Here is a 10,810-nt window from a genome sequence, read left to right on the forward strand (position 1 = left end):
GATCCAAATGGGCAATCTGGAGGCATTTGATTGTAATTGTTCTTGTAGATGGAATCTCAGGAGCACATAACTGACGTGCACGTTAATAAAAGCCAGTAGTTAAATAGGTACAAATATATTCTTTTGGAAACATTCCTTTTCCGCTTCTTAGCAGCGCCAAGAGCAGACCCTTTGGCACAATGACGTTTTAGAAACGACCCCAGATCACATTTGTTTGAGAAAGGAGACTTCAACACCAGCTCCAACCTGTGGACATAATTTGGTTTCTAAGAATTGTTATGATCATCACAACTTGTCTTCCCCTGTAAGACTCCAAAACTTTAGTATGTACCAGAGACCAACTATGCTACCTAATACATTTGCACAGAACTGTAGCCTTTAAAGAAGTGATGATGATGTTTCAATTGCTTGGCACATTAGTAGTCTTGAAGCAACTTTAAGAGCGTAAAGCATAACATATTTTTTTAAAGGAACAATACATTTCAAAAGCTACAGCAGCAAATAAACAACAACAATAATAATTCATTATTTATACCCCGCCCATCTGGCTGGGTTTCCCCAGCCACTCTGGGCAGCTTCCAACAAAATATTGAAATACAATCGTCTGCCAAACATTAAAAGTTTCCCTAAGCATATCACCAATAAGCAGCAAAACCATCATAATCCATCAAATTGCCTGAGACCAGGTGGATTAGATTGACAGATTGATCATCAATTTGATCATCAGCAGTTGCTCTAGTGAAAGAAGGTGGCAGGTACAACAAAGGACAAGGTTCCTGCACCTTTTGAGGCTGAGTGGGAAACAGCACTTTCTGTAGGTGTCCTGATTCTGTGCTTTTAACAACTTGCCAAGCAAGCGTACAAACAGGGAAGTGGGTGCCTTTTCTGGCAAGGAGGTTAGTGCTCCTTGGGAATGGTTCAGCTGTGTCATTCTGGGTGCAGGGATGTTAGGGAAGGCATAGGAGCCAGGAGGAAAGGTGGTGATCCTGAACTGTTGAAGCCAGATCTGCAGATGCACCAGAACAGGCCTAGGCAAACTCGGCCCTCCAGATGTTTTGGGACTACAACTCCCATCATCCCTGACCACTGGGTCCTGTTAGCTAGGGATGATGGGAGTTGTAGTCCCAAAACATCTGGAGGGCTAAGTCTGCCTATGCTTGCATCAGAACAAAGTGACAGAGGTGGTAGAATGGATGAATGCAGGCGTTTCCCCCCCCCAAAAAAATAGCCACCCCATTATAAAGCAAATAAAAAGTCTTTGGTGGAAGCAGAAAACGAGCATAGCAAGCAGAAAAGATCCAACCTAAGCTGATCCCTGCTGTATATTTTTTCTATTGAAGCTTAAGGTGTTGTTGGAGGTTGTGCGATTTGTTTGAATGTTCTATATATTTTAAAAGCAAACACGGCATTCTCACCTTCAGCCCAAAGTGCAATTTCACTTTTCCATCTGAGTGTGTACACTCAGGCATAAATCAGTTCTGAAATTACAGGAGAGGTGGAAGGGAGCTGTCGACTGTAAGCATGGGCTTACAGTCCCTTATTCTAACTTCCAAACAACTGCCTTTTCCTCTCTTTCCAGAGCTCAGCACTCATCCTGCTGTATCTCAGTTAGGCCATGCCTTGCAGCTCCTAGGAGAGATTTTGTGCTGGTCCCGAGGGGTTAACTGTGCGGCAAGGTCCGGTCGAAGGTCAAGGATGCAGTATGGAGGCTGTCCATCAAAGCTGAAGCTGGGTCCAAGGCAGGGAGTCGGGTGAGGTCAGGAACTCTGGCAGAAGAGCAGGACAGGGTGCAGGCAGGAACTGGCTACCAACAATGTTGCTCCCGCAACCTGGGAGTGGAGCTGGCCGGCTTATATCTGCCCCGAGGCATAGGGCAGCCCCAGTGCACAGGTGACTCACCTCTCCTGGCCTGGAGGTGAGCACTCCTCCTGCGGAAATGTAGTTCCCTCCTCCTCCTGCGGAAACGTAGTTCCCTCCGCCTCGCTGCCCCGAGCCTCTGCAGCTCAGGAGAGGCTGGAGGGTTACCAGACCCAGAGGCAACCTCAGCTTCCCCTGATGGGGCTGAGAGTGGAGCACTTGCAGTCAATAGGTCCTCCATCACTTCAGGGGCCAGAGCAGACTCAGCTGGTGCCTGCACCTGAGGATCCAGCAGAGGTGAGGACCCTTCAGGCTCAAGCCCCAGCCCCGGCTCAGCTGGTTCTGGAGGCGGGGACTCCTGTGCAGGCTGGGATTCCTCAGGTTCAGCCTCCGAGTCCGAATCCCAGGCCATCACAGATTTCCACTTTCACCTCCTCCTGCAACTTTGCTCAATTTCTTCTTTCAAGCAGAGAAGCAGCACTCCAACACTCCATTCAATTTAGCAGTGTTCACAGTGGATTCCAAAACACAGTCAGCTTGCTTCACATAAAAGGGAGTCTCTCCTTCACTAGGTGCCTCCCATGTGACCAACATTAGCCAAATCACATGAGAACTACTAGAGACGTCTCTAGAATTCAGTGACCAACCAATCAAATTTAAACACATGGTAATGCATACAAGCATTTGCAATCTCAGTGAATTACACTACTGTACTTAACACACAATGATCGAGGGTGTGGAGAAACTCGCCTGTGAGGAAAGCTCAAAGGGGGCGCACATGATTCCCCCCTCGCTGAACCCCCACAACAACCCTGTGAGGTAGGTTTCTATGCCAGGATAATCGGCATCTTCTTAATTTCTACAGGTCAGGCTGCCACTAAAAGCACAATGAAAAGTTGGCTCACCTAAATGCATTAATTACAAAGCTATAAAGCTCAAGCATAATTGTCTGAGTAAGTGCTAATTTGAATTAAGGTGCTTCAAGTTAATCTGAATAATTGTCTAGTCAATTTGATTTGCGTACTTTAAAAATTCCCCCCCCCTTTTTATGCAATACAGTGTGCTTACATAATTGCCATGCCTTTTTCAGCAGGCTTCCTCTACCTAGTAACAGCCCGACATTCAACAGATACAACATCCAGACCACAGAGAGATATTGTGCGGGGGAAATCCCCTGCTGCAAGCCTGTACAAGTCTATTCAGAATCAAGCCACGCGGAGCTCAGTGGGACTAAATCCTAGGTGAGCATGAATGGGATTTGTAGTCAAAATGTGCTGCTGCAGAAAATAATGACTTGTAGAACTTCCCTGGGTTCTGATGTCTCAGTTTTCCATATTTCCTTTCCAGCAGAAGTCAATTACTCCCACACCACCATCCTTGACCATTGTCCATGCCATCTGCAGCAGACAGAAAATGAAATTCAACATCACTAAAAGGCCACAGATTCCCCATCCCTGATCTAAACACACTATTACAGTGGTACATCGGGTTAAGTACTTAATTCGTTCCAGAGACCCGTTCTTAACCTGAAACTGTTCTTGACCTGAAGCACCACTTTAGCTAATGGGGCCTCCTGCTGCCGCCATGCCACCGGAGCACGATTTCGGTACTTATCCTGAAGCAAAGTTCTTAACCCGAGGTACTATTTCTGGGTTAGCGGAGTCTGTAACCTGAAGCGTATGTAACCTGCAGCATATGTAACCCGAGGTACCACTGTACTCTAGTTGTGTCTGTGGCTAGATTTAGACGCATTAAAAAAAAAACGTTTCAGGAAAATGCGTTGTAAACATCATAACGGGAAATCCCGTTGTCGAAAGACAGAACTCTGCAGCGCCATCTGGTGTCTCAGTGTTACTGTAGCACCTCTGCTTGTGGTTAACGCTTAGCTGGAATGAAATATTCAACGCAGCAATAGAGAAATTAAAATAATAATTTATTTGTCAGACAAATAAATGAGAGGCTCAGTGGTATATGGTTACCAAGCTCTGGCCTGCCCTCCTGCCATTCTGGCCAGCACTTATATTCCCTTAATCCAGCCCCCTTTGCTCCTCCTGTGGCTGCCTCTGTCCAATCAGCCTGGTTGGAATTCCTATTGGCTGTTTGCTAGAACCAATCACAATAGATACACCCATTTCCTTCTATCCTTATAAGGGAGACAAAGAGCTATATATAAATGACAAATAAGTAATAATATATCTTACATGGAATCTTAATTACCAGCTCACCTCTTGCCCTCCTTGCCCTATTGCCTTCTAAAACAAACGGTTAATCTTAAATTTTTATCTTCAAGGATCTTGAGTTAATCATCATTGAAAGATCTCCTTCATTTGAGGGTCTTTTAAACAAATGCCTGACAACTATATTGTTAGAGGACATTTGGCACAGAAACATGTGTGTATACCTTTAAGAAGTTTCTGGGATTAATTGGCTGCAGGTGACCGTTGCTATAAAGGAAAAAAGCTGAGTTTTGTTGCCTTGCCTGCAGGAATAACATCCACCAGAGCTTGTGTTTATTTGTTTAGTAATAAAGTCTTCGTTTTTTCCGTTTGGTGTTTTTACACCTATGTCTCCTGGAGTCACTCTGTCCTCTGCCACCGGCTGGCATACCCCTCCAATAGGTTTTGGGCCCAGTCCCCAGTCTTGAGTGGGCAGAGACAGAGCGTGAAAAGAACCCAGAGACTGGAAGCAACTCAGCGTTTCTCAAGCAGCTGGCTGTGTGAAGGCATCGGCAGGGAGTGTCTGTTTGGGACCAGGAGCCGAACGTTTCTTCAAGCCACGTGTGAGTAAGAACTGAGTGGAAAGCTGAAGGCTGGGTGGTGCCATGGCTGGACTTGGAGCTGGAGCTCAAGGGGGAGCTTCCTATTTTCCAGTAGAGAAACTGGGAGAGTCCAATTATATGTCATGGAGTTTACAGATGCAGGCGTTTTTAAAGAAAGAACAATGTTGGACTGCAATTGTTAACCCTCCTGTAAAAGAGGAGGATGAAGAAGTAGATGAAGCAGACCAAAGGCTGGAGGACAAAGCCTATGCCAATTTAATTCTGAGTTTAGAGAAGTCTCAGTTATCTCATGTGCGAGACCTTGAAACAGCAAGTGAGATTTGGCAAGCACTGAGAGCAATACATATTAGAGACACTGCTGGCAGCAAAATTACTCTAATGAGAGCTCTGTACCGAGCCAGACTAAGTGAGGGTGAATGTGTTTCAACACATCTTCAAAGAATGCGTGATTTATTTTCACAGTTAAATGAACTTGGGGAACATTTTTCTGAACAGAGAAAAGTTTATATTGTGCTGTCTTCACTTCCTGAGTCATGGGACAATTTAGTGATGACTCTGGAAGCAATCCCAGAAAGCCAATTAACAATGCATTTCTTAACTGGCCGTTTGCTTGATGAGGAGGAAAGACGCCATGAGAGGAAGGCCACAACCCCTCACCGTAACTCCAGAAATGGGAGGCAGTCCAGTAAAAGATATGCAACTGATGAGGAGCGGCATCCTAAAGAGGTTGTAGACCACAGAGAGGAAGCAGCGTTCACAGTTAGAAGATGCTATCGTTGTGGGTCAACCAAGCATTTAGTACGACAGTGCACTGTGTCTGTGGGAGAAAATACAAGACAAGGGCGGCCTGCGTTTGCTGGGAAGCGAGGAAACAGGAAGAATAGAATCCAGTATGTTTCTGCAGCAGTTCGAGGCACCAGTCACGACGTTGGACAAGACTGGATTTTAGACTCAGCAGCAACAAACATTTTTGTCAAGTCTGCACAAACTCTTGTAGAAAAGCAGCCTTGTAAATCTGTAAATGTAGTACTAGCTGATGGAACAGCGCATGAGTCAGCTGGAAAGGGTAGTGTGAATATCAACTGTTTAAGTACCAAGTTTACCAATGTTTTATGTGTACCAAGCTTAGAAAATAATTTGCTTTCAGTTACAAGTCTTGTTAAGCAGGGATTTAAAGTAACCTTTTCTGGTTCAGGCTGTAGAATAGAGAAAGCTGGAAAAGTGGTTACAGCGTCGCTACAAAATGGTTTGTTTGTTTTGAAAGACCAGCTAGTAAGTGAGTCTGGGGCATGTGTTAAAGCCTGTAATAGAGCCTTGCATGATGAGTGCCAGCATCTGTGGCATCGTCGTTTGGGGCATGCCAATTTCCGCAGTATTGCAAAAATGCCAGAATTAAGCAAGGGAATTAAAATGAAAAAATGTTCAGTTTTTCTAGACTGCAATACCTGCAAGGAGTCTAAAAGTAAGCGAGGGTCTTACCCTGAAAGTACTAGAATTAGCAAGAGGCCATTTGCTTTAGTACATTCAGACCTTTGTGGGCCATTTGCAGAGTCTGAAGGAGGAGCAAAGTTTTTTTTGGTTCTTGTGGATGATTATAGCCGGTATACTTGGGTATATTTGTTAAAACACAAAAGTGAAACTGGTCAACTGATTAAGAATTGGATCAACTATATAGAAAGGCAGTTTCCTTACAAAGTTACCCAGTTACAAAGTGACCGTGGAGGCGAGTTCATGTCTGAAGCCCTCCAAGTTTGGTTGAAAAAGCGTGGTATTTGTCACCGTAAATCGTGTCCTTTTTCACCTGAAGAAAATTCAGTTGCAGAACGCAAGATAAGATCTTTACAAACAATGTTAGATTCAATGCTATGTGATTCTGGCCTATCCAGGAAGTATTGGGGAGAAGGAATTCTGTGTGCTAACTACATACAGAACAGATTGTTTCATTCTACCATAAACAACACCCCTCATTTTTTGCTTTATGGAAAAAAACCCTTTTTGGACCATGTTAAAACTTTTGGTTGCTGGGCTTGGGTTCACATCCCAAAAGGACAGAGAAGGAAAGGTGAGCCCAAGGCAAAGAAACTTAGGTTTGTTGGCTATCAAACTTGGTCAAAGGGGTATCGTTTTGCACTAGGGCGTGGCAGAGTTGTAATATCAAGACATGCAGAGTTTTGTGAGCAAGATGGTTGGGTTCGTTTACATGGAAATTCAGAAGTTATGTTATATTCTGATAATACAGATAAATTTGTGAAATCTGAGGAAGATAAGCCACAAATTAAAGAAAGTTCTGAAAGTGACAATGATGAGGATTCAGGGGATGAGGATCCCAGTACACAATCTCCTAAAGCTGAACCAATTTTTCCTGAGCAGGATGAATCAGAAGGGGAAGATAGTTCAGAGGGGGAGAGTGTTCAAGTTAGAAGGTCACAAAGAAGCAATAAGGGGGTACCTCCAGAAAGGTTTACTATACAAGAAGCTAAAACTGTTGATGTGAAAAAGGAACCTCGTGATTATGAGGAAGTTTTAAAGTTACCACACCAGGAAATAGTAAGGTGGAAAAATGCAATGAAAGCAGAAATGAAATCTTTAGCAGAACACGATGTCTTTACCATTGAGCCATTGCCAGAAGGAAAAAAGGCAGTGGGCTGTAGATGGGTGTATAAAATAAAACACTTGGCAGGTGGTGATGTTAAGTACAAAGCCAGACTGGTAGCACAAGGCTTTACTCAAAGAAAAGGTGAAAGCTTTGATGAAACCTTTTCTCCTACTGCAAGGAGTGAAAGTGTACGCTTATTGTTAGCTCTTGCAGCACAACGTGGGTTTAAGGTAAACCATTTTGATATTGAAACAGCTTATCTTAACGCAAATCTGCAAGAAGAAATTTTTATGAATCAAGCGCCAGGTTTTGAGGCAGGAGAACAGAATTCTGTATATAGGCTGAACAAAGCAATTTATGGGCTCAAACAGTCAGCTAGAAATTGGAACGAATGTCTTGATAATGCTTTAAAAAATCTTGGTTTTAAAAGAAGCTTAGCTGATAACTGCTTGTACACTAAAGGAAAGGGTGATAAACAAGAATTGTGTTTGTGTTATGTTGATGATTTGCTTTACTCTACAAAAGGTGACAAGCAAGTGAAAAAATTTGCAGAACAACTAAGAAAGGAATTTAAAGTAAGAGATTTGGGGCCAGTAAAAAATTATCTCGGTTTAGAAATTCAAAGAACAAACGATGGAAGTTTTTGTTGAGTCAAAAGACAAAATAGTGGAGTTACTTGAAAGAAACAATATGCAAAACTGCAAGGGAATAAAAACCCCAATGGAAATAGGTTTTTTCAAAAATGAAGAAAAATGCACAGAACCTGTAAATCCTGAAATGTACCATTCAATAATTGGAAGTTTATTATACATTTCATTGTGGAGCAGACCAGATTTGAGTTATGCAATTGGAATACTAAGCAGACTAGTAAGCTGTCCTACAGAAAACGCCTGGAAAGGTTTAAAACGTATTTTCCGGTATCTAAAGCAAACACTTGATTATTGTTTAAAATTACCATCTTCAGGGTCCACAAAATTGCAGTGTTACGTGGACAGCGATTGGGCCAACCTGCCTGATAAAAAATCAATTTCTGGAATGGTATTTCAATTTGGAGATTCTTTAGTAGGATGGAAATCCAAAAAACAAACTATAGTGGCCACATCATCAACTGAAGCCGAATACTGTGCATTGTCGGAATTATGTAATGAAGTAAAATTTTATGTTCAGATCCTCAAGGATATAGACGTAGAGTGTAATTATCCTATTCAAGTTATGGAAGATAATCAAGCCGTAATAACCTTGTCTGGATCTGACCTGTTTAGAAACAAATCAAAGCATTTAGAAATTAAATACCAAAATGTAGCTGAAAATGTAAAACAGAACCAGATAATGCTGAAGTATTGTGAAAGTACACAAAATGTGGCGGATGTATTTACAAAAGCGTTAACCCTTGAAAAACATACACGACTGGTAACAAAGTTGGGAGTTGCAGTGTGTGATATGTAAATATGTTCTTTTCTGTTTAAAATACTATTGTTTCTGTTTGAATGAGAGGGGGTGTTAGAGGACATTCGGCACAGAAACATGTGTGTATACCTTTAAGAAGTTTCTGGGATTAATTGGCTGCAGGTGACCGTTGCTATAAAGGAAAAAAGCTGAGTTTTGTTGCCTTGCCTGCAGGAATAACATCCACCAGAGCTTGTGTTTATTTGTTTAGTAATAAAGTCTTCGTTTTTCCGTTTGGTGTTTTTACACCTATGTCTCCTGGAGTCACTCTGTCCTCTGCCACCGGCTGGCATCCCCCTCCAATATATATATCAGAAGTGTTCAATGGCGTCTCCTGTCTGGCAAGGGGGGCTAGGCTCATTTGCCCCTCTGGTCTCCTATTGCAATATGACTCTAAGAATCTAGCATTTCTTAAATCCTTTGCATAATTACATTTAAGCCAATATATTTAAGCTAATATATTTCATACATTATCATAGGTAGCCTTTTAAAAGAATAAAACCTTTGTAAAGTAAAAAGGAAGGAACTCAGTAAAAAACAGCTTTTAAAGAGAAGCCTCTTCAGTTTACACCTCCCCCTTTCACCCTCCTTTCTAGCCTCAAAATAAAATAGGAAGAAGCTTCTTCTTCTCCAGCCAAGCCAGTTGCCTTTCCCAACATTTATTGCCCTTTTTAACTCTCTCAGTTTAAGAAAGAAACAGCTTTAGAAGATTTCCTAAAAATGCTCTCTTTTTTCTGTCAGCTAGATGTTTTCCCCCATTTGCTCCTGGCTTTTGAAAATTTAGCTCAAGGTTTAAGAGAGGCCGAAGGTATCATTTTACTATTTGCCCATTCCTAATTGTGTTTTCTCAACCTGCAAGGGCAGTGTATGTAATTCCCTTTTTTTTATGACTTTGAGAATTGTTTTTCCTGCTATAAATCAAGGGGGCCCCCTTGTCTTAGGAGAATGGCCAAGGTTTTCTGCCTGGCATGAAACATTTGAAAATCCTTTTTAAGCTCATTTTAAAATACAAGCCTTGATTGAAATATATAAGCTTTGATAAAAATGCAGGCTTATAATTAGATGCCTCATTACAACGCATTTAAAATGCTCCCCCCTTTTTTCTTTTTACTAATGTAGCTGAGTCCTGTGATTTGTTTTAAGCTGCTTTTAATACTGTTTCTTTTTAAAATATATATTGCTGTAACCTGCCCCGGGACCTTCTAATCATCATCATGGTTGTGGGCATCTGATAAGAACTGAGAATTGTCATTTCTGCTCGTCCCAGAACTGTTAAAGGGCATTTAATGCAAAAGAGAAGGCAGCTGCTCTTGTGTAGGATCTGAAAAAAAAAAAAAACAGTTTCAACCACCTCTCCTCAGCCTGGCTCTTGTGTCTTCAGCGCTTTTCACTTGCTGAATTTTTGTGTGCTGAGCGACTGACAAAGTGGCATGAGAAGCAGGGCCTCATTTTTTATTTTTTATTAAAGAGATGGCAACCCTAAAAGGAAATGATGGTTTGCAAACTCTGGGGTAGGGGCCTAGAGCCCCAGAACATTGCCACCCCTAAGGGCCCAGTATTTTTCTCTGGTGTTAATTTCTCCTTTCTTTAGGTCTGCCACATTTCTAACATTGACACTGAACAGGTGTGACTGTGTGACCGGGCAAATAAAGTCCTGTTTCCTTACAGCTCGGGAGGAATGGCCTCTTAACGCTTAACCACAGGCTCGCAAAGCAAACTCCTGGGAATTGAGCTGTCGAGAATCTGAGCCATCCAGGCAGAGATCAATGGCAAAGAGAAGCTAGCAAGACAGCATCTATCATGTGGACGTCATCTTGCAGAATGAGAGGAAATAGAGACTCTGGTCTGAATGCCATACTGTGCCTCATCCTCACTCGTTCCATTGCTGCCCTCTCCCACTCTGTCTGTCTGTCCGTCCTGGTACTTTGCTTGCTATGGTGGGGGGCAGGGGGAAATTAACAGGTTGAGCTATCCCGTTCAATTTATCCCCATGCTGGCAATAAACTTTCCCTGCTAGCTCTTGGCATCATCAGCTGCTGTTAATGGCCCAGGACTGGTAAAAAGGACGCAGATGGTCCAAGAATCAGTGTGTTTTTACATGTGTCCATTTATTTAAAATGCACCTGGTTCCA

The 10,810-nt window shown here is 42.5% G+C and overlaps 1 long non-coding RNA gene across 1 annotated transcript; it reads left to right on the forward strand.

The window, feature by feature from the left end:
* The first annotated feature begins 2,634 nt into the window (after positions 1-2,634).
* LOC309360456 lies at positions 2,635-10,535 on the forward strand. Its single transcript, XR_014164167.1, has 3 exons — positions 2,635-2,676; positions 2,948-3,098; positions 10,270-10,535. It is a non-coding gene; the product is annotated as an uncharacterized lncRNA (long non-coding RNA).
* The last annotated feature ends 275 nt before the right edge of the window (positions 10,536-10,810 follow it).

This window comes from Podarcis melisellensis, assembly GCF_964234715.1.
Source record: "Podarcis melisellensis genome assembly, chromosome: 17".
Lineage (NCBI taxonomy): Eukaryota > Metazoa > Chordata > Lepidosauria > Squamata > Lacertidae > Podarcis > Podarcis melisellensis.